We start from the raw sequence: 22,220 nt of genomic DNA on the forward strand, positions 1-22,220 counted from the left end.
ATACAAATTTTGGCTATGATCTTGATTTTAACAAAAATACATTTTAAACTTTGTATCAAGCCTGGGAATTTAATTGGTTTGTGGAAAAATTCTGTGAAACATTTTGGAATATCAATATTTCATGCCAGTGATTCATTTAGTAGGTTTTATTTTTCAATTAGGAACATAATGTGGAATTTTATAAAAATATCTATTTGTCATATGTCAAGATTGACACAAATAATTTTACTTTTACAATTGTGAATTATTTAACTTGAATCTCTAATTCTGAGTTAACCTCTAAATTATCTAATGAGCTCTAATTAATAATTTTACATGAATTTAAAAGAAAAATCTATTTTAGAAATTTTGAACAGTGGCCTATATAATAAATGCTAGGGTGGTGTTAGGAAGAGATAGTCAGACTCTCCTTTGTTTAGGATCCAAATACATCAATGACAGCCGGCTGTAGTTTGAAGTGTATAATTGAAAGGTTTGAAGAAGTTGAGCATTACGGCTGAACTTCAGGCTTTTAAATAATCTTAAATTAAATCATTAAATCATTAATTTTTTTCCCCGACCCTTTTTTTTGAGACAGGTTTTCTCTGTGTAACAGTGCTGGTTCTATTGGGACTCACTATGTCGACGAGGTTGGCCTGGGACTTACAGAAATCTACCTGCCTCTGCCTCCTGAGTACTGGGATTAAAGCCATCCTGACCAAAAAAAAAAAAAAAAAAACAAAAAAAAAACAAAAAAAACAAAAACAAAAACAAAAAAACAAGTTTGTTTGCTTGTTTGTTTATTTATTTATTTAGGTTTTTTGAGACAGGTTAGTTCTTGCTGTCCTGAAACTCACTCTGTATATTAGGCTGGTCTCAAATTTCTTTTAATTTTGATGAAAAGTTGGCATTTATAGTCAGCACAACAATTTTTATTGTATTGGCATATTTTTATTGATTCAGATAAAATTAGACATGGTTGTTTCTTATAATAAAATGTTTGCAGTACTAGGGATCATAAGATTATATTCTATGGTACATTGTGTTTTGCAAACTTCCTGTTCACACCATCCTTTCAATTCACACCAACATCCCTATTCACACCAACCTTCCTATTCACACCATTCTTCTTATCACTGGTATTTATTTTGTATTAGTCTACACTATGCTATTCTGTATGAAGAGGAAGATAATTTATGATGCTAATGATCAGAGTTTGAGGTGGCTGGTAATAAGCTCTTCTAGATAACCTTGTTGAACTGGGATGAACTAGACTAAGGTTTCTTGCCTCCAAACCTATCCTAAATTCTATCTGGAATAATATGAATGACTAGTTATCAAAGAAACCTCCAAGGAACTATTGTTGTAAGGTGGAAACAATGCTTAAAGCATATCTGCAGCCTCATGTCTGCCTGCTCATAGGAAATCCACAACTCCCTAATCCACCCTAAACAGTAAGTATTCAAGCACATAAACCCATGGGTGTCATTGTCATCCAAACCACCACATGAACCCTAATATATAAGTAAATAAATAAATGAAAAATTTCTTTAACTGGTAACAGAGTATTAACAACTAGAGTATTAATTTCACTTAAACATCAGAGTTGGGGGTGTGATTCTTTTTCTTGGGTTGATTTCAAAACCATTAAAGGAAACACAAAAAGTAAAATCATACAGTAAAACCATGCAAAATCAATTGAACATGAATGTATATCTATCTAGCAACACATGTATTTTATATATAAGTGAGGCTTAGGCACATATGACTGATCAGTCATTTTACACATGTTATAACACTATGCAAAGAGAGAAATGAAGTTTTATTTTCAGGTGGTGGAAATCAATTTGGATGATCAACTGTAAAAAGCAAATAACAAAAAAAAAAGGTGTTTGAGAACAAAGAGAACAAACACATCTACAGCAATTACTAATCAAACATCTCTCAGCAGATTTCTTAGGGTGGCTTCCACATCTGATTATAAATTTAAAACATTGTTCTATCTTTATAGAGACATGGGAAGGAAACCTCTATAGAGACTCAACACTCAGGAGGGTATCTGAAGCAAGCACACTTTACTGATAGCAGGTGACATGTAGTCACTTTCCTAGGCTGTCTTTAATTCTTTATGATCAACAGGACAGTATCAAACAAGGTTGGCAAATTCTAAATTCCTTCCTCCCAGACTTCAGTCCTTCACTGGGCAGTATTTTTCAGTGTCCTTAACTCTGAACTTGCAGTCACAGGAGCATCAGTGATGGAGAGTCTGCTCCCTGCCCATTGCACTTGTGTCAGAGTTGGGGACCAGCAGCTGCAGGTTGTTGAGGACCTATGACAGGTTTCTGAAGAAACTAATTCACAAGTGGGAAGCTGTGGCACAACAAAACAAAATAACCCCAAAACAGACAAAAATAAAAACAAACAAACAAACAAAAAAACTTTGTGAGCTTTCTGTTCCATGTCATGAATTAACAATACAAGCTGTTATTCATATAGGAAAGCACCCTTGGCAAGAGGGCATAGACATCAGGGTTCAAAGAGAGAAAATAAACCTAAATATGTCTAGGTATAGGTGGAGAGAGAGAGAGAGAGAGAGAGAGAGAAAGAGAGAGAGAGAGAGAGAGAGACTTGGGGGTGGGATCCTCAGCTATTCTAGTTACTCTTCTGTAAACTCAACACTCAAGAGACTGACACAGGAAGATTCAATACTGATATGTGAGACAATCCTGAGCTTCAGAGCCAGCTGAAGGCCAGTTTTTGCTTTATACTGAGCCAGTGTCTCAAAAAGCCAAGGGTTGGGGCTGCAGCTCACTGGTACAGTGCTTGGCCAACGTACCCAAGAACCTGCGCTCCTCAGTTAGAAGGAGAAAGAGGAAGTTGCTGTTCCCAAAAGATGTTTCTTCTTGCTCAGGTCCTCCCAGGTGTCATCTGAAAGGTCTTGATTAAGTGAAGGCTACAACTTCCTTCACTTTTAAAACTCTGATTGGAATATGAATCACATCTCCATAATACTTCATGAGCTCAGACTGTTTCAGGTACTTTGTTATAATAAAAGAGAATGCCTACGATCACCCTCTAGCACAAGGTCTTAGAAACAAAACAGCCCCTGAATATTGATGAAGACAGAGTTCTGCATTACAAGTATTATTAAGACCAAAAATTACTTCAGACCATGACCTATCTGGGTCATGTGAACTCAAACCCTATTCATGAAAGGCTGAAACCACCCTTCAGTAAAAGAGAAAGTCCTCAGAAAGCTGCCAGACTAAAATGGCCTGTGAGAGGAATGGATGGGGAAAGGTGTGGTGTGGTGTGTGTGTGTGTGTGTGTGTGTGTGTGTGTTGTGTTTTGGGGTGTGCTTGTTGTATTTTACTTTCATCATAATTGATCAAAGCCATCTCTGGTAGCTGACTGTAATAGCCAAGATTTTGAGGTCAGACAGAGTGAGTTAGTACCCTGTCACCACCATGATCCTGCAAATAAACACAGTCAAGTCACTGGTTCAGCAAGCCAGACTCAGGCAGAATTGTTCTCTCGGTCTATTGTTGATGTCATGTTTAGGTTGAGTGGACATTTGTTTATGTCTTCCCAGGCAAAGTCTACACAATGGAGGCTAGAAAAACCTGGGGTTTCAGGTGCTGGGTTTGCACAGTTCTGTACAAAGAACTTCCTAATAAACATGGCCTCATGTAAAAAAAAAAAAAAAGAAAAACCTGGGGTACCAAGAACTATAAAGAGTAATATCTGGGCAGCTAAAATTCTAAAAGAACTATGAAGCAAAATTATAACAAAGATAAAGAAAGAATGTCATTTTTCTAGCTCTCTGGTTTTATGCTATACCGAGCTAGAAAACACTGCTCTTGGTGACTTTCTGATACCCTCGGTGAGTACAAAGGGAAAGTAAACATCATTCACTATGCTTTGTGTCTGTACTCTCTCTGAAGAGATGTGGGTTTATCCTGGGTCAGGTGTACGGAGATCAAAGAGACCCATCTCCAAGCTTAGGGATAAATGACTAGAATACTTTGGGGAAGATAAAATGAAGTTGCAGCAGAATAAAGGCCTTTGAGATAGTAAGGGCTACAGTGGTGTGGTGGTCCCTGGTTTCTGAGGAACGGGAGAGCAGAAAGCAAGTGTGCTGGTCAAAGATCACCTGTTATTCCTGTCTCTGGAGGAGAAAAAGATCATGTCACAAAGAACGGATTGTAACCAGCACTTACTCTGAATTAGATTCTAGGAGCAATTGAATTTTGAAGCAAATTTTCTTAAGGATTTTTCTCCCCTTCTCTTTCTTTCCCATCTCTTCCTTTCTTTCTCCTTTGGTTATTAGTCTGAGTTTTCTAGATCATAGAGCTTATGGAATAAAGCTCTCTCATATATATATATATATATTTATAAATACACACATATATATGTATACTTATATACATACTTATAAATACATAATATCTAAGTATTATTATACTTATATACTTTTAGTATTTAATAATATAATAAATATATAATATAAAGTTTATATACATATATATTCCTATATGTATATATATAAATTCCCATTTATTGGAATGGCTTACAGACTGGATCCAACGGTGGCTAATGAATGGAAATGGAAAGTCTCAAGCAGGTGTCATAAGGGTATATTGTGATAGCTGGCCTACAGAATGCCTTGAGAGAGAAGTAGAAAACTTCACATCAGAAATCATATGGCCTTATGAGCTGAGAATCTGGCCTGAGTTATAGTCTGGAATTAGCCACATAGAAGGCACGACAGCCACATGATGAGGGACCAACTCAAAGACAGATTTGGAATCTGTGCTGATGGGACATACTGCTTACAGTCTCTAGATTCCTGCTCTGGTCTCTGTTTTTAACTTTATACTTCCTTTATTGAATATCTATTTTCACTTTAAAAGGTCAGATTTTCTTTTTTCCCCCTGTGTCTTTCTACCTTTTTGTTTTGTTTTGTTTGTTTGTTGTGGTTTGTAAAATATAGTTTTCTGAAGAACACAAGTGTCCTGGAGGTGGTATAGAGGGGAGGGTTCCACATTAGTGTATTTGTTACTTTTCAATTCATGTAATAAAACTTCATGACCAAGGCAGTTTATAGAGGAAGGGTTCATTTGGATCTTACAATTCTGGAAGGCAAGAAGCATATCCTTGTCCCGGTGAGAAACATGGCTGCAGGTAGTCAGGCAGTCAGGTAGTCGGGCACTCAGGTAGACAGGCAGTCAGGTCATCAGGCAGGACACCAGAGTAGTAGTTGAGAGTTCATATCTGATATCAAGCAGGAGGCAGTGAGTACAGTGTGACTCTTTTGAAACCTCAAGCCTGCCCCACTGACACAGCAAATGCAGCTAGACCATATTTTTTTTCTAAAACATAAACAGTTCCATGAACTGAGGACAGAGTTTTCAGATATGAGCCTACCAAAGCCATGGACATTCAAATGATCACAGTTAGATTTTTCCTTTCCTGTCAAGCTGAAGCAAGCCAGGCTCATCTGGGAAGAAGGCACTTTATTTGCAAGTGTGTACCAATTGCAGAGTGAATGCCAGTATATCGAAATGCTATAGCTGTGGAATGGACCACCAAGGACAGCAACAGCTATGGAGTGGGGCTGATCCTGTCCCACTGGACAAGCTGTATGGGAGGCAGGCATGGGATCCAGAGAAATGGATCTGACCAAGTCTTTTGGACCCCAGAAAGTCATGAATTTCTGACATTTTATATTGAACTAAACATTTTATTCATATTGCTAGATGCTGGTTTTGTTTGTTTCAGTCTTTACTGAGTCCTGGTTATTAACTCTTGGTAATAATTGAGAGATTTTGGATATTTTTTTAAAAATGCTTCTTTTATACTTACTTCCCTCTTTACCTTTTCTCCATTGTTCTAATATTAACGGCGAGTGTTACTTATGCCTTTACCATTCCTACTTAGAGTAACAAACATATTACACTCAACCAATCTTCCCCTTTATTCCCCTGAAGTTAGAAGTGTTGACAGAGAGCTTGTTTTTAATTGATCATATCATCTGTGATTGCTTCTGTACTTAGTAGTCTAGTCTTGACATAGACTAGAGCCAGAGCCAGAGATTGGGTCTGATACCTGTGTATGGGGACAGAAAACCTAGCTTTGTAGGAAGAAAGATATTTCCTACAGTCTTATTGCAATTAGATAGCACTTGAATATCGAAAGTATATCTAAAAAAAAGAATGCGTGTGTGTTAAAGAAGAACCTAATCAACTGTAGAATCATAGATGTGTAAGTCCCAATGCAGAAAAAAATAAAACATTGAAAAGAAGGCAATATGACGCCTCAAATTTACCATTTCTACTATAGTGGACTCCAAAGGAAATGAAATATATTACATCCCAAATAAAACTTCAAAATAGTCATTACAAATATATTCGACAAAATCAAAGAAGACAAAAATAAGCCCTGGAGTGAATCCTATGATAATATAGCTGAATAAAATAAGGATGTGAATAAACAATATGAAAAAGAAATTTAATAATAAGAAATAATGCAAAGTATCACATTGAAATTTTGGAAATAAAAGGCTTAATAAGTCAAATAAAAATAGTGGAAAGCCTTGCCAGTAGAATAGATTGAGTATCATAAAGAACATCAAGGATTGAGAAGACAAAGTATTTGAATTATTATACTCAGACAATTACAAAGTAAATTAATAAGACAATATAACCATATGAGATGTAGGGGAAACAATCAAAAGACCAAATATACACATAAAGGACATAGAAAAGGGTGAAGAAGTTCATGTTGAAGGCATAAAATACACAACAGAAAAATAGGAATTTTAATTTAGGAAAAAATTAGGAAAAAGAATGGTCATCCAGACTTGTTGCAGAAGGTATTTTGAATTTCAAACAGAAAGTCAAAAAATATGTTCCTTGTGTCATGTTATCCTTAAAACACTAAGTTTTAAGGACTAGGAGGCAAAGAATGTTGTCATCCATGCTCTGAAGGACAATAATTGCTAATGTATGTCACATATCCAGCAAAGCTATCTGTCAAGATTGAAGGAGAAAGAAAAAGTTTGCTTGATAAACATAAATAAAAAAAATCACAGCTACAAAGCCAGTGCTACAGAACATAGTGGAAGAAGTCCTACACACTGAAGAAAGAGGTAAGTACAGTCATGAAACCATAGTGGAAAAATATGATGTTAGAGTGGTAACTATGAAAATAAGGATTATCCATGCATCAAACATCAAAAGAACAGAACTAATATTTATGTCCCTTCCCATGAAAACTCTTGAGTGTTATTCATTTCAACTCCCACTGACAAAGCAGAGACTAGCCGATTGGATGAAAAATAGGATTCAGGTATTTGTTACCTACAAGATATATACCTCGCTGGCAAAGAGAAATTCAGGCCTTGGATGAATGGATGGAAAAGGCATTCTAAAGATAGAGCTTGAAAGAAAACAGGTGCTGTTATTATAATAGTTGTCAACAGAGAAATCAAACCTAGTCAGAAGAGATTTTAAAAAGGTCACATATAAATGGAATAATTGATCAAATGGTTATTTTGTTTAATTTTTTACAATCATATATGAGCCAATTTTCAACAATTCAATTTCAGAATACATAGTGCTGGTTGTAACAGCACAAAGTGTTCCAAATAAAAGAGTTAGAGCTATTGATATATCATTCTCACCTTTATTCCTATCATCTTTAAAAATTAAAAACTATGAGAAATAAATAACATGATTAGTCAAATGGATTTAACAGTTATCTATAAACTATTCAACCAAAACACTACAAAATATATATTCTTTTCTATAACTGAAGGTTTTTTTTTCCTCCTGCAATAGGTCACTGCTATGGGAACTCCTTCAGCCAATATTCTTTAAGATACCAGCTCACTTGGGTGTGCTCTCTTATACTATAAATGCAGCTGTAAAGCTTGCATGCTCTCTCTCCTGGCCGCTGGATTTGGTTCCCTGTTCATGCAGAGAACTGTAATCTGCGAGTCTACCCTTAAATAAATAATCCTTTATTATACTCAATTCTGAGATAGTGTGGAATTACTTTTTAGCATCTATCTTCATCTGGCACCCACATGAATCCCAACTCCATGCCTACTGCATGGACCAGCCTAAAATGCCCAAAAGGCCCGTGGTCCAAAAGATCTCCCACCCCCTACCAGCCTGGCTTGATTTCACCTACTAGGTGTTTTTTTTTCCAAAACCCTGCCCCAGCAGAGCTATGTGTGGTTACTTGACAATTTCTTTGGCTTGTGCATGTTCCCCCCAACTTTCCCTGTTGTGCAGTGACTTGCACACCAGAGTTTGTGTTCCCTGCTTGCAAGCTCTGGGATCTTAGCTCTATGTATGGAATTGATTTAATTGCTCTTAATTTATTAAGCAAAGTATATTTATCAGTATTTAACCAGGCATAATGCACAGAACCAAAGCAGCATGGGACTGTTCGTGCCACCACCACTTGTGTCTCGGCACCACATGGCTGCAACCACAACATTGCTAGCCAATGAGGATTATTATATCTACAACAATTTACTGAAATATCATAACAAATGTAACTATTCATCTAATAAATAAATCAATAAACTGGAAAGTTATATAATTACAGACAATATCACCATCCAGGATTTTAATAACCTTTTTGATTATACTATGGATGGTATTCTGTAGGCCTTATATGGTTTTTATTGGAAATTGGGACTTACCTTTGTTTTTCATACTATGTTTTTAAGAAAATGGTTTGATAACAGAGCTACGAATCAGGTACTTTTAGAAATGATACAGTCTTTACAGACTAACAATGAATAGCTAGCTGACAGGATTAATACCATTGAAGATCAAAAGTTATCTGAAAATATTAATACCATTGAAAAGGATAGCATTCATTTGGCAGATAAAATTCAATTCATGTCCAAGGGCACTGAGAAATTATTTGAAAGAATTCATATTGTTGAATTTGACAGTCAAAATCTGTTAAAAAGTTCTGATAAGTTAGCAGATAGAGTATCCCTCCAGGAAGGCAATCTACACACTCTCCAAATAATGTCCAAGGATAAGATGTTATCTTTAAAGGAAAAATTTTATACATTAGAATCACATGTGCAGAATGATGACCAGAGGCTAGGTGCATCAGTGACATCTCTAGAAATATATCCAGGCCAAGAGACTTAGACTTTACAAAAGACAGCAGTAAAAAGATTTGAAATGAAGGAGAAAATTATCGGAGCTGATGAGCAAAAGTTGGGAGCATGGGGTAGGGGTAAGGGTGGGGTGGGGGGAAGGGGAGAGGAGAAAGAAGGGAGAAGGGGGGATTGGGGAGAGCTTGGGGAAGTGAGAATGGTTGAGATGGAAGAAGGACAGATATGGGAACAGGGAAGAAGATATCTTAATTCAGGAAGCCATTTTAGGGTTGGCAAGTGACTTGGCTCTAGAGGGGTTCCCAGGTGTCCAAAGGGATGTCTCCAAGCATATTGTTAAAAGAAAAAATTCGAAGTTTCTGTCTCCCATCAGCAGTCATCTGGTATGGGACAGAAAGAAGAAACTATTTAGGAAAAATTTTACTTTTCTACACACCTATTTTTGTATCTCTTATACCTTTTGTTCAATTTATGTCCATAAAAATAATATTTAAGCCAGGCGGTGGTGGCGCACGCCTTTAATCCCAGCACTCGGGAGACAGAGGCAGGTGGATCTCTGGGAGTTCGAGGCCAGCCTGGTCTACAAGAGCTAGTTCCAGGACGGACACCAAAGCTACAGAGAAACCCTGTCTCGAAAAACCAAAAAAAAAAAAATAATAATAATATTTAAGATTTCCACAATGAACAATAAATTTTTCTGCAGTAGTCTTTGAAGTTTCCAGGAAGAAAATGGCAGTCCCACAACAGTGACTCCACCTGGCTGATATGATGTTGTGATGTTGATAGTACTACTTTAAAGCCAGTTTTGGATATCAACTCTTCAAGATGGTTTCAACTTGATTACCTGAAATGGTGCAATTTTTTACTGTGTTCTAGCCATAACATCAAATAGGAACCTCAGAAAAACTCTACTGAATACTCAGAGACTATTTGCAATTATACCAGTTATCTTAAACTTAGCCATCATTTTACTTTTACAGGATAGAAAGAACATTGCCCCCATGACCACTGGTAGTATTCTAGAAGACGGCATTCCCTCTTTCAACACAGTTTGTCCTCAGGGTTAGCTACAACTAACTGACCACATCACTGAGTTGGTCATTTCCTGCCATCTTCTCCTCACAAGTGTGTCTGCTTTTTTTGTTCTAGAGCTTTCAGGTGTGCTGGTAAATTGCTAGGGTGAGATTTCTCTATTTTATGTAGGCACTTGGTGCTAAGAATTTTCTTCTTAGCTCTACTTCCATAGTGTACCATAAGTTTGGGTGTGTTGTATTTTCATTTTCATTGAACGCTAAGTAGTCTTTAATTTATTTTGTATTTCTTCCTCAACCCAGTGATAATACAGTAGAGAGTTGTTCAGTTTCTATTAGTTTGTAGGCTTTCCTTAGTTTGTGTTGTAGTTGAACTCCAATTTTAACACATGGTGATCCAATAAGATACAGGGGATTGTCCTAATTTTTTCTATCTGTTGATATTTGCTTTGTGACTCAGTATGTGGCCAATTTTAGAGAAGGTTTCGTGAGGTGCTGAGAAGGTATATTCTTTCGTGTTCTTGTGAAATGCTCTGTAGATGTCTGTTAAGTTGACTTGAATCATAACATCGGTTAGTTCTCTTATTTCTCTCTTAAGTTTCTATGTTGCTGACTTGTCTATAATGGGAGTGCGGTGGTGTTCAAGTCTCACTATTCATGCATGTGATTTGATGTGTGATTTAAGTTTAAGTAATGCTTTTTTTTTTTTTTACAAATGTGGTTGCCCAGTTGCCCTTGTATTTGGACCATAGATGTTCAGAATTGAGATTTCATCTTGATAATTTTTTCCTTTGATGAGTATGAAATGTCCTTCTCCATCTCTTTTGATTTTGGTTTGAAGTCTATTTTGTAAGATATTAGAATAGCTACACTAGCTTGCTTATTAGATCCAGTTGATTGGAAAATCTTTTCTGAACCCTTTACTCTGTGGCAAAGACAAACTCTTTGAAGTTAAGGTGTGTTCCTTTTTTTTTTTTGCATATAGCAGAAGGATAAATCCTGTTTTCTTATCCATTCTGTTAGTTCAGCTGTGTTGGAATATTCAGGGCTTGCTGTAGTAGGGTAGGCAGACTCTCATGGTGACATATTGCCTTGGCTGTAGTAGGGTAGGCAGACTCTCATGGTGACATATTGCCTTGGGTTTTGTCAAGTGTATTCTTTGCTGGTGTCTAAGCATCTGGGTTTGGGGTGATTATAGGTTCAGGTGCTGATATGGGGTTTTTTCTTTGTTGGATGGGGATATTTTTCTTGAGTTTCTGTTTCCTCTCTGGTCTTCTGGCCTTTGTGGCGTATGGTTGAGCAGTGGCTCTCCCCTGAACTGATAGCTGAACTTCCGGTACTCTGCATGGTCTCTGATCTATCAGGGTGTCTCTGTCTGAGTGGGCACTGGGACACAGTGATAAAGAGGTTAGGCAGTATTAGGGATTGTGCTCAGATGGTGAAGGGGCACTGAAAGAATGGAGAAGGTCTTTGGGCAGGTGGCTTATCTGGCATTCCTATGGTTGGTATAGACCGCTGGTTCAGCAGTGAGTCTTTGTCTGAGTTGGGGGCTGGGATATAACAATAAGAAGTAGGGAGGGATTGGACTACTGTCCAAGGGTGGGCAGGTTACCTTATCTTCTGGTAGGTATAGCCTATGCTTGTGCAGGGGTGTCTGCTCGAGTTGGAAGAAGAGCAACAAGTGAGGATTGGCTCTATTGGAAACTAGAGCGTGGGGAAGGTGAAAGGGCAGGCAGTCTACCTGATCTGCTGGCCAACATGGCCTGTGGTTGAATTGGGGATGTCTTCCCAAGGGAACAGAGAGAATAGAGAACCTGGTCTTCTTCTAAAAGAACTTTTAATGATAAAATATTTTATAGCAAAGCACAAGTGAGAAAGGAATTCATAATGTTCCCAATTTTATAATGAAACTAATTAACATTTTAGAAATTGCATTCACAGACATCTTGCTAAATTCTTCAAATGCATTACCTTGTTTACTTAAAATAAATTTTAAATGAAATGAGTACATATACCTGTTACCCTCATTGTGGATTTAGGTGTAAATGAAAAATGGCCTGCAAAGAGTTAAAGTGAGCTTCTTCACACTTAAATTCTAGAGTGTTCCAGAGAACTCAATTCCGGGTTTTGTCTGATTTTAAATACAGCATTTTGAAATTCTAGGAAGACATAGACAATAGATACATATTATAGACTGATAGATTGATAGAGGACAAATCTTTGAGTACATAATGTTCACATAAACATAATATTGAAGTCTATATCTTCCTCTTACTACCTTAGCAGATAGGAACATAGCAGCCTGTTTTCAGTTCTTATCTCTCAACAAGAGGAACAGAAGTCACTATGGATATTTTAAGTAAATTTAGCTTTCTCTTTCTTTGCCCACAGTAAGAACGAGATGTTTAAAAATGAATTTAAACTATGTATTTTAAAAATAAAGATTTCTGTTTATAACCATGCCCTTCTTTGAGACAGGACCTCATGGGACTCAATCAGGCTTCAAATTTTCTGTAGAGCCAAGAATGACCTTGAACCACAGAGATCCACCTTGTCTCTTCGACCTGAGGGCTGCATTCATTGAAAGACGTTGAGTGATTCCCATGACATCTAGCAGTCAAACCCAAGTGCCAATGCTAGATCAGCAATCTATTAACTGAGCTCCAGCCCAAACCCTCCCTAATTCTCTAATTTTCAAGCCCCATTTTTTACCTCATAGTATCTCTTTCTCATTTGTACCTCTTGTAGATGAACAACGACCCTTCCTCCCATTTCCTTCTCAATGCTCTTTCTTTATAGAGGCCTTTATTCTCTGATCTCGAACATGAGTTACAGATACTCAAATTAGGTGCACAACAAAGATCGTGTCAAGGATAGATAGATAAAGGAGCAGGAATTTCAAATGTGGCCTGCCCTTACACTGTGCACTTCATATACCACACTTGGGTCTCATTCTAATTCAAATCCAATTGTCGACTTCAAAAATGGGTATTAAAATTTAAAACTTTTAATGTGTCATTCATTTATAAGCATGTACACAAATAGTTATTGAATGTGCTCTGCATGCCAAAATCCATACAAAGATCAACAGGATTTGGATAGGTTTCTTTCCAGGGACAAAGACACTCACAACAAGCCTGGGAAGCTGGGAAAATAATGATGCCAAGAGTGGAATGATTGGAGGAGTCATGAGTGGAGTGGCCTGGCAGGAACAACTGAGGATTTCTCAGCTCAGATACTAGCAGTAGCCTTGGGTGACTCGGTGACTCCCAAGACCTGCATCCAATATGTGGTGTCAGTCCTTCCATCATGTTTCCAATGAGATCCATATTATATTTCAGACAATTCTTTCAACATATGGCTCATTTAAGACTGGTGTGACTGGCCACTTGCTGCTCTTCTGGAAATATGCAAATTGACACCACATTGTTTGCCCTCTCTGGTTTGTGTCAGAGTTGCCAAGGAGGTCAGTTCTTACCTGGTCCCTTTTCTTTCTCCTGGCCCTTCGGACCTTTTACAGCTGTAATTGTGTGCAGCTGGGTCTGTTCTGCCCTTTCTCTTCCCCACACCCATTTTCAAAGGCTTTGCCTTTCCCCTGGGGAATTTGTGGTTCAGCAAACCACATCTTCCTTGGCTCAACTCCCCAATTACCTTAATAGCCTATAGAACCCACGGGGTGACCTCCACTTTATCCTGGCTTTGAGGGTGCCTTCAAGTCACACCTGTGGTCATTTAAAACGATGACACCCAGTTCTGGTCAATCTTGACACCAGCTGTTAAGCAATGTTCAAATTTTGTATTCCTTTAGTATGTAGAACCGTGATTTATAATTAGAAATGCTTTTGTCCTCTATTATCAAATATTAGAAATAAATTATCTTAATCTTAATTTCCTTCATTTATCTATATCCCCAGTATCATAACATCATAGTATAATGAAAAGGGGTTCGTTGGACCCTATTTCACATCTAATGCTCAGTTTCTTCACATGTAATATAAATAACATGCAATTCAAGTAATAGTTAGAAACAGAAATTTACAGTCATTGCCACATGATGATATATATAACCTTGTTATTGACTGTGGACCCAGAATATTATAATGTGGTAGAAATCTTCCTGCCTCTAAGGGACATCATGCCCATCACAACATCTTAGCAGAACACATATACTTCAGGGTATATGATTTAAAGAAAGTCATTGTGCTGTGAGGCCTACAAAAGAAGAATTCCTACAACTATGGACAGCACATATTTCTTAATTAATAATGAAGATAAAGATGTTGTTGATAAATGTGCTTTGAATATAAGCATTTTATTATGAACTTAGAGTATGCTACTTATAAACATGAGTGTATTGTAAAATAGTGTGTGCAGTACACTAGCCACAGGCTCATTGATCTGTTGACTGGTGTGTGTGTGTGTGTGTGTGTATGTGTGTATGTGTGTGTGTGTATGTGTGTGTGTGTTGAGGCATCCCTGTGGGGGCATGTGTAGTCACTTGCATTCCTGTGGACCTCAGACGATGACATAGAGTGTCTTTGTCACTCACTGTCTATTTTCTTGAGACAAAGTCTCTCAATGAATCTGAAGGCACCCCGGTTTTCTGCTAGGTTGGGACCATGTTCCAGGCTTTTATTTTCTGTTTTCTAAAAGGAATGATGCTGGGTCCCAAACTCAGGTCCTTACCTTTGGCTGATAAGTACTCTTGCCCACTGAGAATGCAGTGAAGAATCTCTCCAGCTCTTACTTGGGTGCCTGCTTGGGAAAAGGGACATCATCTAGTTATTGTCTTAGACAAAGGCCTATGTCAGTCAACTAAATAATATTTTACAGCTAAACCTTTTATTTAATCCACGTGTCCTTTCATAGTACCTATTTTGATATTTCAGTACATCCACTATCCTTATTTAAATTACTGGAAGGATTGTTACAGAATATGTCTTTAAATTTCAATTTCCCCCTTTTCATTATTACTGTTCTTGCTTCATCATACACTTTCTTTGCATAAACTTTTGTGTACAATAACAGTCATCTCACTCAATGTAGCTCCTCTTACATGTGTGCATTTGTCCTGTTGTCTTCACTGTCCCAAGTTTAATTTTCTCTAGATATTCTCCCTCTCTGTGCACATCTCCTTCTCGACTGTGTAGTGAACAGTGTTCTGTGTTCAGCCTCTGTAGCCAAGTTATGTGTTTAGTTCAACCAAAACTTACCTTAAATACCCAGTGCATAAAGAACATCAATAAGCATCTGATGACTATAGAAATAAGAACAGATTATATATGAAAGTGATTTAAGTTTCTTTCCACTCTAAATAGTAGCAATACCATTGCCTTTCAGTGAGAGAGATCTCAATTAAGCACACTAATATTTAGATACAATAAAGAAGGAAAGATTCTCTGGAGCTAAAACTTATTTAAAATGTTAAGAAAGTTTTTTTTAAGTTAGGAGAAAATATTTTGAATAAATAATCTTAAGGGTTGCAATATTTAATAAGCCATAGAAATTTACATAGTAAAGCATGAATAAATGAACAGTGAGAGAAAATAGCCAAGGGAGAAGAGAAACGCAACTAAAATAAATCCCAGTTTCACAAATTCCTAAAGAAATGAAAACAAAATGAACATTTATTTTGGAACATTGGAACACAATGCTGATGAGAGTGATAACATTTATTCACAAATTGATGATGCAATTATACATTCATGAGTCTGGTTAAGAACTCAGTTTAGAATTAGGATTAATCATGTTTTATCAGAAAAGTTGATGGTCATAAAATTGGAACTATAGATAAATCATAAAAGTAAAACTTATAAGTTACAGGCATCCATAAATTTGGAATGATATGTAGTCTACATGCTTTGGGGAAATTTTCAAGTCATAGCTTATTTTTATAACTAATAAGTTAAAAGCCTAGAAATAAGTTATTTATTTGTTACAACCTAATTATGTAAAAGCCAATACACAGAGTTTTAATTTCAATTTTCACATTGCTTGTTTGTATGAGTTTCCTTTTTTTTTTTCGCTTGTATTCTTTTTTCTGGTTCTGTCATTTCTATTTCAAGAAGAAATTGCTTTGACAACCTATACAACATCAACAATAACAACCAGAGCAGAATACCCATGGATCTTTATGAACTATGTTAGAGGCCATAAGATACTTATAGAGGTATCTGGTTCCCTCCAGTCTGTGAGTGACAATTCGACAGCAATTTCTCCATCACAGTTAAAGAGTATGATTCAAGGGTGTCTGTCTTGACTTTTCCCAAGGTCACTTAACTCAGAAGCAGCAAGACTTCAATGTTTGTGCCGTGGTTTTTAGATTGGCATTCCTCTTGATGAGAAGAATCCTTCTTATTTTGTCTGAAGTAGGTAACACTATTTTATGATATCATTGTAGATTGGATTTGGTGAATGATCTGAGTCCCATGTCTGGACTCCAAGTAAAAATCCCCGATTAATCCAGGAGTATTTCTAGTAGCTGGGCTGAGAAGAGTAGAGTTTTTGATCAGTATATAGCCTACGGGAGTAATATACCATTAGGCAGTAAATTAGGCTCATCACATTGAGCCTGTGTTCATGTAAAAATTTATGATAAATAGCAGCTTCCCCTGAGACAGGAACATTGAAATTACCAGAATAAAATCAGTACGGATAGGCTATACCCAATGATCTAAGGTGAGGTGATACATTTAAGCGTGTTCCACTAGTATTCACTGTCCAATAGTGGTCTAGAACTTTTACTGTAAAATAAAATAACTTCTGAATGCCAAATGTACCACATCTAGAAACAAAGTCTGCTGATGAAAGAGCTCTTCGATTCTTGTGAATCCTTGAATTCTTGCACACATCTTGAATGGAGACTGGCTACATAAAATAAATCCTTAGCTCACTGGAGAATAGACCCAGAATACAGAGCTCAAGGTCTGAAGTGGGATTCTGTAGTTTGTCGTTATAGACTTAAGTAAGAGAGGGAGGGTAGGTGACTGCTTTGTTTGATGTCTATGACCAAATACATGCTGTATTCCTCATGGGTGGACTGTAGACAATTTTCTAGTAATTTAAAAGTTAATAATTCTACATATAGAGATTGAAAAGGAAATCCATTTGAAGAACAACTTCCTTTCTGCCTGGAGTCAAAGTACTGAGCATGGTTATGAAGAATAACCAAAGATGTATACAATGATAGTTTTCACCAGCAGTCCGTCACCTTTGTTCTACTATGGCATCTAACTCCACCCACTTTCTCTGACAATAATTAATTAAAATACTTTAATATTAAAAAATTGGAACCATATCAAAATTAACATTTCCCACAACATCCAGATATGTGTTTTACTTAAACATGCCACTGTTATCCTCATGTGAAAAGTATCAATTTATTTCCTCTTCCTGTCAATCACTTGTATCACGCAAGGTCCTGGTATGTCGGGTTATGACCCTTCCTCCTGGACATGGGCCAAAAAACACAGTAATTTGACTGATGTAATTATTTAGGCTGTTTCTAATAAGCCTAAAAATGTGCTGCTAACATTTTTCAGATGTTTATAAGCTTTGGCCGTTCAGTTTACCCTTGATATACTATTGATGTTTTTGCTTAGTTACATTAGAAGAAATTGCAGTCGCTGAATAGCTGAATTTTGATAGCTTTTGATTGTTTAGATCATTTTGAACATTTCCGTACCACGACACTATTTTTTTTAGCATTTTATTCATGGTAGACCAAATATTTGGCAGTAATAAAAGTTTGCTCATTATATATTCACTGAGCACCTACTTTGTACTTGACACTGTATTACATATGCATAACGAAAAGTGCCATAAGATTCCTTTTTTATTTATTAAAAATTTCCACCTTCTCCCCTCCTTCCATTTCCTCCCCCCTCCCCCTTCCCCTCCCTTTCCCGTCCTAAAAGAAGTCAAGGTACCCTGCCCTGTGGGAAATCCAAGGCCCTCCCTCCTCCATCCAGGTCTAGGAAGGTTTGCATCCAAACAGACTAGGATCCCAAAACGCCAGTACATGCAGTATATATCTGCATAAAAATAAATTAGCATATAATGTGTTTAATGGAGACTCATGTTCTAACTCAGCTCCATAGATTGGGAATGTATGGCTTTGGGGAGATTTCCTTATATTTCAAAGTGGGAAGCTAGGTTATGCATATCACATAACTAGTAAATTGTAGAACTGAGAGTTCAAGAAAAAAGGGCTTTATACTGTATTCCCAATGACTAAGACATGCTGGTTCTGGAATCAGAATTTATGACTTCGCTTTCATAGGGAAAAAGCTAAAGAATATTTTAAAGGAGCTAGTACTTAAATGAAATAACCTGTTGCTTCTGAATGGATCATATAGTAGGATCTTCAGCACAAACACACACCCTGTAGCTCTTCCTGCTTGACCCAGGGACACGAGAAGTCTGTTGGTAACAAAGGAAAATATAGTTTTTCCCTAACAGGCAATATGGAACAGGCAGTGTGTTTTCTGTTAGCTTGACAAAGCCTGAAAGTCAATTGGGAAGAGTGAGCATTGACTGAGAAAACGCTTCTTTCAGATTGTCTGGCAGGCAAGACTGTGGTATAAAATGGTAGTAGCCATTTTCTTAATTGATGACTGATGCCCATATCAATTGAGCTCGGCCTACTGTTGGTGGGCAGGTGCTGTTAGGTTATATAAGAGAGAAGGCTGAGAAAGCTATGGTGAGCAATCCAGTAAGCAGCACTCCTCCATGGCCTCTGCATCAGCTCCTGCCTCCAGGTTCCTGCATTGACTTTCTGCCCTGATTTCCCTCAGTGAAGGACTAATTGGAACACATAATCCAAACAAACCTTTTCCTGTTCAAGTTGCTTTTGATCATGGTGTTTATCACAGCATCAGAAAGCAAACCAGAACAGTCATTCATAACTAAAATTCATTATTGTAGCTGAAAGGAAAGGAGTCGGTGTGTGCTTAAAACATTTAATATAAGTTAAACAAATGAAGTCTGTTTACACAGAAACACACATTTAAAAACATTGAAGGAAATAGAGGCCTGAAATTGAGAGAGAACAAGGGGAAATATATGGGAAATATTAAAGGGAAGAAAGATAAGGGGAGGATGACCAAATAATACTTTAATTTCAAAAAATAAAAATAGATTTAAAGAGGCCTTTGCCCTGTATTTGTATTTTTACAAGAGCCACATGTAGGGACAAGCAGTGCACACTGGGTAGAATATCCCTGTAAAGTGAGACGTGGGGATGACAAAGAGCTGCAAGATTGATGATGCCAATCATTGATGTCCTCATTCTGTTATGGTGTCCCCAAATGGGTGCGTTACTCAATACAATGTGAAAAATGCAATAGCAAAGCCACTGCCTTCCAGTATTCATTTGTAAAGCCACTGGGGAAAGAAAAATGGTCAATCAAAATACTTAGGTATTCATCTGGTCCTTTGTCATCATGAGGTTAAGTCTTACAACTTATTGAAAGTTGCAAACATCTGGAGCAGAAAGCATGGAGCATGTCCCTGACCTTCCAAACACTATGACTCAGTGGAGCAGGGCACAGTGTGCCTTTTGACTGCTGCCTCTCATGGTCCTGCAGCTGAGTGGGAGCTGCAACTCACCACTGCTAAATCCCTGCGGCCAAAGAAGAGCACACTATGTGTTGCTACCCCTGGAAAGAAGCCAAATTCCAATGAAGAGGGAGGTTTTCAATGAGTACATATGGCTTCCATACCGATGTATGAGGAAGCCTAAGCGGAACCATCATAAATCAAGAGCAAACTCTCTTAAGTCTTAAAGGTGAATGCTTCTCTAGGCTTAAACACTGGTTCATCCACTGTCCAGTCATGCTATTTTGAGCACATAGTTAACAGGCCTGCAACTCAGGGCTTACATCCCTACAGTGGAATCAATGATTGATATTTACAGTATGTAGCTCAAGCGATAGAAGATGAAATGGACAAAAATGTAAAGCAAGTCTGGGGATATAGATGAATGGTAGAACATTTGCCTAACAAGCTTGGTTTTCATCCCCAATATAATAACTAGCTAGCTCACTAACTAAACAAACAGGATAAAGCACAGAAGTATAACATTGAATAAGTTTATAATTTGGATTTATTACTTATAATTATTTTTGAGAACAAATTGGGATGCCATTTGGGACTATGAATGCAAAACCAGAAAATATGTTATTGGCATCTCTTTTGCAAAGACCAAAAGAGGCATAGAATGTCTGGTTTTAAAACTGCAAGGCATGAAACGGGCTCCGTCATAAGCTTCCTGTTTTTAGGCAGTGATTCTCAATCTCCTCTTAGGTGGCCTCTAACCTGAGCCCAGCTGCCCTGATTTCCCCTGTTGAAAAATATCCCAGCTATGATGTCTGTGCAGGTGAGTCATTTAAAGGAGAAAGAGTCTAAGTTCCACAAAAAAATCTTCGGTTCTAAAACAAACAAAAAAAAAATGTGAACTAGCCGAAGGTCGGGACTGCTGCGTCCAGCTGTCAGGAGCAGAAAACACACGTGACAGAAGATTTCAAGTCTAGCCTCCAGCAGGTACCAGAGGCAATTAACGTTTCCTGCCCCTCCTGTTGGAGTCTCTCCAATTTGTCTGCAGAAGTGAGCAAGATGACCTCATTGCACTTCTTCTTTTCACTTGAATTTATTTATTTTTTTGAGTGACAGGATGCTGCTTTTTAGGCAGAGAACTTTCATTTAATAATTCAGCAATTAGATGCGCCGCTGTCAGCTGCAAAGTCCCTAACAGCTTTTCAATGACAACATATGGAGTCTCTCATGGACTTCCAAGGTCCCTCTCAGATGTCCTGAACAGGAAGGACGGAGGAACACGAGAGCATCCTCACTCGGGTATGTGCAAACCCAGGTGTGGAGGCGGCTGAGGGTTTAAGTCCAATGCCTTCATTTTCTCTCGTTCACATCATCTTACTGACAGGCATCCAGGCCTGGCCCAACAAAGTGAGAAAGAGTAAAATTAAAATGCTTCATCATTGGTGCATGCCATCCTGCCAGAGATGTTAGCTTAAGGTTCACAGATGAATCCTACCTTGTGGGAGATAAGGGAAGATGTCTCAGTGTGTCTTTGTGTGAATGCTGCGTGCATATACCTGCTTTGTTTGGACTCTCAACAAAAAAGAGAGAGAAGAGAAAGAAAAAGAAAAAAAAACCTTTTGACTGTAATTTATTTTTCCCCAAGAGAAAACCTAAAGAAAAAAACAAACAAAAAAGAGGTGAAAGGTACAAACAGTAGCATACTAATTAGCCAAGACACCCCAGCTACTCTGCATTAGCAGAAGGAGAAACATGTTGTGTGTCTTTGTTCACCGGCAAGGACTTCCAGTAGTCTAATAATTCACTCACAAGTCTGCTTTAGCAAGGAGACATGGGGTTTTAGAAACTATAAAAGATCATTTAGAGCAGAAACAAATTGCTGCTTTTAATAAAATGATCTCCCTCCCCACAAACTCAATAGAATACCATAAAAATTGTCTGCAGAGAACTAGTCTATAGAAGAGCGCTTTTTACTTTGAGGAAATGGTAGTGTATAGAGAAGGGCAAGGAGCGCCCCCCTCTGACATCTCTCCCAAGTTGTCTTTCAACCTCTCTCCTCACTCCATTAAGGTCTCTGCAGCAAGCTCCTCTCCTTCCAGGCTTGGTGCTTAATGCTGACTTTTAAAATATTAATTTTGTCTTTAGTTCTTCTCTCTATACAGTCCATGAAATGGTCCTGAGGATCATTTTCCAAGATTTTATGCAGCGAGCTTCTTAGAGTGCTCTCTAGCCAGATAGATTTCTGGCTACTTCAGGTGACGTCTAGACAAGGACTGTTTGGATGTGCGCCCGTGAATCAGTATCTCTCTACAAGCTAAGAATCTAGTTGAAATCTGATTGCATCACTTAAACCAGCCAGAACCATAAGGTTATTTGTTTTTAGCTTTAACCTTCCCCTCAGCCTCAGGCTTTGAGCATAGGACTATCTGATAAAATCCAGGTCTGGGTGTCAATTTAGATTTTCCACATGTTACATTGCCTCAAAGCAATCTGACCTATGGCACCCA

This window comes from Microtus pennsylvanicus, chromosome 18 (assembly GCF_037038515.1).
Source record: "Microtus pennsylvanicus isolate mMicPen1 chromosome 18, mMicPen1.hap1, whole genome shotgun sequence".
In the NCBI taxonomy this organism is placed as follows: domain Eukaryota; kingdom Metazoa; phylum Chordata; class Mammalia; order Rodentia; family Cricetidae; genus Microtus; species Microtus pennsylvanicus.